This window comes from Schistocerca americana, unplaced genomic scaffold (genome assembly GCF_021461395.2).
Source record: "Schistocerca americana isolate TAMUIC-IGC-003095 unplaced genomic scaffold, iqSchAmer2.1 HiC_scaffold_708, whole genome shotgun sequence".
Classification (NCBI taxonomy): domain Eukaryota; kingdom Metazoa; phylum Arthropoda; class Insecta; order Orthoptera; family Acrididae; genus Schistocerca; species Schistocerca americana.
In genome coordinates this window covers 1-7,500 of record NW_025726465.1, presented here as the reverse complement: position 1 = coordinate 7,500, position 7,500 = coordinate 1, and the positions used below count along the sequence as shown (strand labels likewise).

Genomic DNA, 7,500 nt, shown 5'->3' with positions numbered 1-7,500 from the left:
TTCGTGCCCCACCCCAACCGCCCAACTCGCAGCTCCAGCGGATGAACGGCGGACTTTGCTCGCACTCGCAATGTGCAATCCACCCCTATAACGTGCGTTTCATGAAGAGTTATGTCCAATATGCGACATTCCCGCTGTCCCTATACATGAGCTGCGAGCTGTACCACGTACGAGCTACAGACGCGAGCGCGTTGCTCTCTGTACGAATGCAGATGCTCAGCGGCAGCTAGGAGGCGCTCCATCCATGTCGGTACCGGTGAGCGTTGCACTCGCAGTCGCAAAAACGTACGGCAAGTATATTACTCGGAAGAGTCAATGACAGTCCAAGCCCCCCTGCGTGGGAAGAGTCTTCCTAGGCCATGACCCACCGGAAGGGCGCAGCGTCCCCCACCCCAGACATGTGACGTCACACTATCGGTATTGACGACTAGACTGATTCCTTATAATCATTTGCCATACACCGGTGGAAGCTGCCGAGACGAGTAACTACATAGCGGGCTCGCCGTGTCACTAATGTACAGAGATACAATAGTTTCGACTGGAACCGGATTAAACGTATACACGGCGCTGATTAGTAATAGATAGAGCCATCAGAATACAGATAATGTATACAACTGTCCGTATACATGCTGAAAGACTCTGCTCACAATCACACGTCAGCCAGACACTCTTATCACGCACTACTCTCTGCCTGTAACAGGCACACAGACAATATCTAAGCACCAGCATGGAACAACACCCAGTGCATCCTCTCTGCCACATTAGACAATCCACACTATCATAACCAGACCGGGAGGTCCACTCGGAAAACAGAATATCCCACCCTTCCGACAACCACCATTGCTCAGCTAAGCCACCAACACCCACACATGTCCTACACAGGGGTGCACCCAACATCACAATACTGCCTCCTGTCACACCACACAAACAATGGCACGAATGAAAGACACAGGTCTGCCACAAGCATGGAATCAGAGCGCCGCCTGTTATGAGCCAAAGGTGCACCCTGACGTGGCAAATCAGATGATGCCGCAGTCATTTACTTACGATAATCACAATCAACAAACCAGCCCCCCCCCCCCCCCCGAAAACACCTTTCCTTACAACAATGTGTGCCTTAACCTAACCCGTATTGTGCCTTAACCTAACCCGTATTGTGCCTTAACCTAACCCGTATTGTGCCTTAACCTAACCCATATTGCGCCTTAACCTAACCCATATTGCGCCTTAACCTAACCCATATTGCGCCTTAACCTAACCCATATTGCGCCTTAACCTAACCCATATTGCGCCTTAACCTAACCTATATTGTACCTTAACCTAACCCATATTGTACCTTAACCTAACCCATATTGTACCTTAACCTAACCTATATTGTACCTTAACCTAACCTATATTGTACCTTAACCTAACCTATATTGGGCCTTAACCTAACCTATATTGGGCCTTAACCTAACCTATATTGGGCCTTAACCTAACCTATATTGGGCCTTAACCTAACCTATATTGGGCCTTAACGTAACCCACGTTGCGCCTTAACCTAACCTATATTGTACCTTAACCTAACCCATATTGTACCTTAACCTAACCCATATTGTACCTTAACCTAACCTATATTGGGCCTTAACCTAACCTATATTGGGCCTTAACCTAACCTATATTGGGCCTTAACCTAACCTATATTGGGCCTTAACGTAACCCACGTTGCGCCTTAACGTAACCCACGTTGCGCCTTAACGTAACCCACGTTGCGCCTTAACGTAACCCACGTTGCGCCTTAACGTAACCCACGTTGCGCCTTAACCTAACCCATATTGCGCCTTAACCTAACCCATATTGCGCCTTAACCTAACCCATATTGCGCCTTAACCTAACCCATATTGTACCTTAACCTAACCTATATTGTACCTTAACCTAACCTATATTGTACCTTAACCTAACCTATATTGGGCCTTAACCTAACCTATATTGGGCCTTAACCTAACCTATATTGGGCCTTAACCTAACCTATATTGGGCCTTAACCTAACCTATATTGGGCCTTAACGTAACCCACGTTGCGCCTTAACGTAACCCACGTTGCGCCTTAACGTAACCCACGTTGCGCCTTAACGTAACCCACGTTGCGCCTTAACGTAACCCACGTTGCGCCTTAACGTAACCCACGTTGCGCCTTAACCTAACCCATATTGCGCCTTAACCTAACCCATATTGCGCCTTACCCTAACCCATATTGCGCCTTAACCTAACCCATATTGTGCCTTAACCTAACCTATATTGTACCTTAACCTAACCCATATTGTACCTTAACCTAACCTATATTGTACCTTAACCTAACCTATATTGTACCTTAACCTAACCTATATTGTACCTTAACCTAACCCATATTGCGCCTTAACCTAACCCATATTGCGCCTTAACCTAACCCATATTGCGCCTTAACCTAACCCATATTGCGCCTTAACCTAACCCATATTGCGCCTTAACCTAACCCATATTGCGCCTTAACCTAACCCATATTGCGCCTTAACCTAACCCATATTGCGCCTTAACCTAACCCATATTGCGCCTTAACCTAACCCATATTGTACCTTAACCTAACCCATATTGTACCTTAACCTAACCTATATTGTACCTTAACCTAACCTATATTGTACCTTAACCTAACCTATATTGTACCTTAACCTAACCTATATTGGGCCTTAACCTAACCTATATTGGGCCTTAACCTAACCTATATTGGGCCTTAACCTAACCTATATTGGGCCTTAACCTAACCTATATTGGGCCTTAACGTAACCCACGTTGCGCCTTAACGTAACCCACGTTGCGCCTTAACGTAACCCACGTTGCGCCTTAACGTAACCCACGTTGCGCCTTAACGTAACCCACGTTGCGCCTTAACGTAACCCACGTTGCGCCTTAACGTAACCCACGTTGCGCCTTAACGTAACCCACGTTGCGCCTTAACGTAACCCACGTTGCGCCTTAACCCAACACACGTTGCGCCTTAACCCAACACACGTTGGGCCTTAACCCAACACACGTTGGGCCTTAACCCAACACACGTTGGGCCTTAACCCAACACACGTTGGGCCTTAACCCAACACACGTTGGGCCTTAACCCAACACACGTTGGGCCTTAACCCAACACACGTTGGGCCTTAACCCAACACACGTTGGGCCTTAACCCAACACACGTTGGGCCTTAACCCAACACACGTTGGGCCTTAACCCAACACACGTTGGGCCTTAACCCAACACACGTTGGGCCTTAACCCAACACACGTTGGGCCTTAACCCAACACACGTTGGGCCTTAACCCAACACACGTTGGGCCTTAACCCAACACACGTTGGGCCTTAACCCAACACACGTTGGGCCTTAACCCAACACACGTTGGGCCTTAACCCAACACACGTTGGGCCTTAACCCAACACACGTTGGGCCTTAACCTGCTCTGTAATTGTCATACGACGCGTTAAATTAGTGTGGTGTTGCCTAACTGCAACCCCCGCAATATAGTTTGCTACTCGCACTGCCTGGTCCCCAGAGTATCGCTTCATGTTAAACACCTTGCAGCTATACACTGTAATGCGGATGGCAGCAGGACGTACATGCTCAATGCCCTTCGCAGTTGTTCATTGGCATTTGCATGGCGAAGCACAGCCTACGTTGTGGTACGGCGTGTGTCAACTGTCCGCTGATGTTGTACGTCCAAATCACACACTGTACTGCACATTGGTCCTCATGTACTGAATGATACATCGTGGTACATGTGTGACCGTACCACGACTGCGCCAACAACGGCGAACCATACGGTCCAAATATTGTGCACTCAGCTACGTGTCGTCTCCCTATAAGAGCTGGATTGCAGTATGGTATGCCGTGGATGGCGATCAGCATGAGCCGTCTGTTGATGTAGTGGCGCGTGTTGTCAGACGTAGTCGTCTCTTCTCACACACCGTGATAGCATGGTGCACTGCGTTCCACATCTGCGACATGCGACAGAGGCCGGTTGACAGTCGTTCGCGCAATGGACATCGCATACGTACGGGGGCCACCTTCCACGTGTTCGCGAAGCGTGCACATGTTGTTGCGTGTATGTGGGCAGACATAGTGTGTCGTGACACCTGACACAGGCATGCAACAATCGTTGAATTTGCAAATGGCGATGGACGTCTACGTTTGCTGGTGACGTTACGCAAATGAACAACTGGTAAACGGTTGTGGTGCGGTTGTTCTCGCTAGAGGTGAATCAGTGATGGCGACGATCGGTTGAGCTACCAACCGGTTGTTTCAGCGATACCCACCATGCCCACGAACGTGAATGGCATGTGGGTGTGAAGCGATACGCGGCGGTGGCTGGGTGGGACCGTCCCCGGCCGGTGAGGGGGGGCCTCCCGGCGTGCTGGCCGCGCGGTGCGTGGGCGCACGCGCTACAGCCGGCTGGTGGGGGCGGCCAGTGGCAGGCGCGCCGGCCGACGGAGGCGGCAGGCGGCGCAGCTGCGCGCCGGCGCACCCTGCACGCGGCGCCGTGCGGCCAAAGTAGGTCCTCGCGGGCCCGGTGCGAAGCGCGGTGGACATCTGCAGTGTGCTGGTCCGATTGAGGACTGTGTGCGCTGAGGATGCGCCGCCGCCCGGCGCTCGGCGCCGCGACGCCGTCTGCTGCTCGGTCGCCTCTGCGGTTCTCGCAGGTGGTTTGTATCGCAGCTGTGCGGACGTGTTGGCGCGTGCGCTGTGCTGGGAGAGTTCGCTTCGGCACCCAAGTGGGGCTTTTGTCCTTCTGTGGCGCTGGCGTTGGAGCTGCCGCCCACCGTAGGTGGCGCGTGTTGTCTCCCGCCGGCAATGCCACGACAGCACGCTCCCGGGCCTCTGTCGGCAGCGGCAAGCTCAGTTGGGAGCACGGGTGGTCGCACCTAAAGCGTCTACTCGCCAAACTCCGGGCGATTGCGCCTCTCTCGAACCCGACCAAGTACTTAGGACGGCGCTGCGCGCCGCCGGGACCTGAGAGGGTTTCGAGGTGTATTGTGCAGGGGAGCTCAGCCTCCTCCTGTTTGCAGAATAATTGAGCGGACGCTTGCGTGTTCGCGCGGGCCCCCGGGACACACTCCCGGGCGGCCGGCTGCTCAGCTCTAGTTGACGCAGCTCCCTGGTTGATCCTGCCAGTAGTCATATGCTTGTCTCAAAGATTAAGCCATGCATGTCTCAGTACAAGCCGCATTAAGGTGAAACCGCGAATGGCTCATTAAATCAGTTATGGTTCCTTAGATCGTACCCACGTTACTTGGATAACTGTGGTAATTCTAGAGCTAATACATGCAAACAGAGTCCCGACCAGAGATGGAAGGGACGCTTTTATTAGATCAAAACCAATCGGTCGGCTCGTCCGGTCCGTTTGCCTTGGTGACTCTGAATAACTTTGGGCTGATCGCACGGTCCTCGTACCGGCGACGCATCTTTCAAATGTCTGCCTTATCAACTGTCGATGGTAGGTTCTGCGCCTACCATGGTTGTAACGGGTAACGGGGAATCAGGGTTCGATTCCGGAGAGGGAGCCTGAGAAACGGCTACCACATCCAAGGAAGGCAGCAGGCGCGCAAATTACCCACTCCCGGCACGGGGAGGTAGTGACGAAAAATAACGATACGGGACTCATCCGAGGCCCCGTAATCGGAATGAGTACACTTTAAATCCTTTAACGAGTATCTATTGGAGGGCAAGTCTGGTGCCAGCAGCCGCGGTAATTCCAGCTCCAATAGCGTATATTAAAGTTGTTGCGGTTAAAAAGCTCGTAGTTGGATTTGTGTCCCACGCTGTTGGTTCACCGCCCGTCGGTGTTTAACTGGCATGTATCGTGGGACGTCCTGCCGGTGGGGCGAGCTGAAGGCGTGCGACGCGCCTCGTGCGTGCTCGTGCGTCCCGAGGCGGACCCCGTTGCAATCCTACCAGGGTGCTCTTGAGTGAGTGTCTCGGTGGGCCGGCACGTTTACTTTGAACAAATTAGAGTGCTTAAAGCAGGCAAGCCCGCCTGAATACTGTGTGCATGGAATAATGGAATAGGACCTCGGTTCTATTTTGTTGGTTTTCGGAACCCGAGGTAATGATTAATAGGGACAGGCGGGGGCATTCGTATTGCGACGTTAGAGGTGAAATTCTTGGATCGTCGCAAGACGAACAGAAGCGAAAGCATTTGCCAAGTATGTTTTCATTAATCAAGAACGAAAGTTAGAGGTTCGAAGGCGATCAGATACCGCCCTAGTTCTAACCATAAACGATGCCAGCCAGCGATCCGCCGCAGTTCCTCCGATGACTCGGCGGGCAGCCTCCGGGAAACCAAAGCTTTTGGGTTCCGGGGGAAGTATGGTTGCAAAGCTGAAACTTAAAGGAATTGACGGAAGGGCACCACCAGGAGTGGAGCCTGCGGCTTAATTTGACTCAACACGGGAAACCTCACCAGGCCCGGACACCGGAAGGATTGACAGATTGATAGCTCTTTCTTGATTCGGTGGGTGGTGGTGCATGGCCGTTCTTAGTTGGTGGAGCGATTTGTCTGGTTAATTCCGATAACGAACGAGACTCTAGCCTGCTAACTAGTCGCGTGACATCCTTCGTGCTGTCAGCGATTACTTTTCTTCTTAGAGGGACAGGCGGCTTCTAGCCGCACGAGATTGAGCAATAACAGGTCTGTGATGCCCTTAGATGTTCTGGGCCGCACGCGCGCTACACTGAAGGAATCAGCGTGTCTTCCTAGGCCGAAAGGTCGGGGTAACCCGCTGAACCTCCTTCGTGCTAGGGATTGGGGCTTGCAATTGTTCCCCATGAACGAGGAATTCCCAGTAAGCGCGAGTCATAAGCTCGCGTTGATTACGTCCCTGCCCTTTGTACACACCGCCCGTCGCTACTACCGATTGAATGATTTAGTGAGGTCTTCGGACTGGTACGCGGCATTGACTCTGTCGTTGCCGATGCTACCGGAAAGATGACCAAACTTGATCATTTAGAGGAAGTAAAAGTCGTAACAAGGTTTCCGTAGGTGAACCTGCGGAAGGATCATTACCGACTAGACTGCATGTCTTTCGATGTGCGTGTCGTGTCGCGCAACACGCTACCTGTACGGCTCGCAGTAGCCGTGCGCCGCGTGCGGAACCACGCGTGCGTCTCAAAACTAACGCCAATGTTGTGTGGTACGAGCGCTGAAGCGCTGGAGCGGCTGGCCTGCGGCACCTGGCGCCTGGCGCCGGTTTTGAATGACTTTCGCCCGACTGCCTGTCCGCTCCGGTGTGGAGCCGTACGACGCCCATCGGCCGTGAGGCCGTTGGACACAGAACGCTTGAACAGGGGCCGCCACACGCCTACGTCCCGCCTATGCAACTGTCTTGAAAGAGACAGTGGAAACTCAGAAAAAGATCACCCAGGACGGTGGATCACTCGGCTCGTGGGTCGATGAAGAACGCAGCAAATTGCGCGTCGACATGTGAACTGCAGGACACATGAACAT

At 52.4% G+C, this 7,500-nt stretch overlaps 1 non-coding gene across 1 annotated transcript; it reads left to right on the top strand.

Moving 5' to 3' along the window:
• Window positions 1-5,148: 5,148 nt before the first annotated feature.
• Window positions 5,149-7,058, top strand: LOC124589569. Its single transcript, XR_006976089.1, has one exon. It is a non-coding gene; the product is annotated as a small subunit ribosomal RNA (ribosomal RNA).
• Window positions 7,059-7,500: the final 442 nt, after the last annotated feature.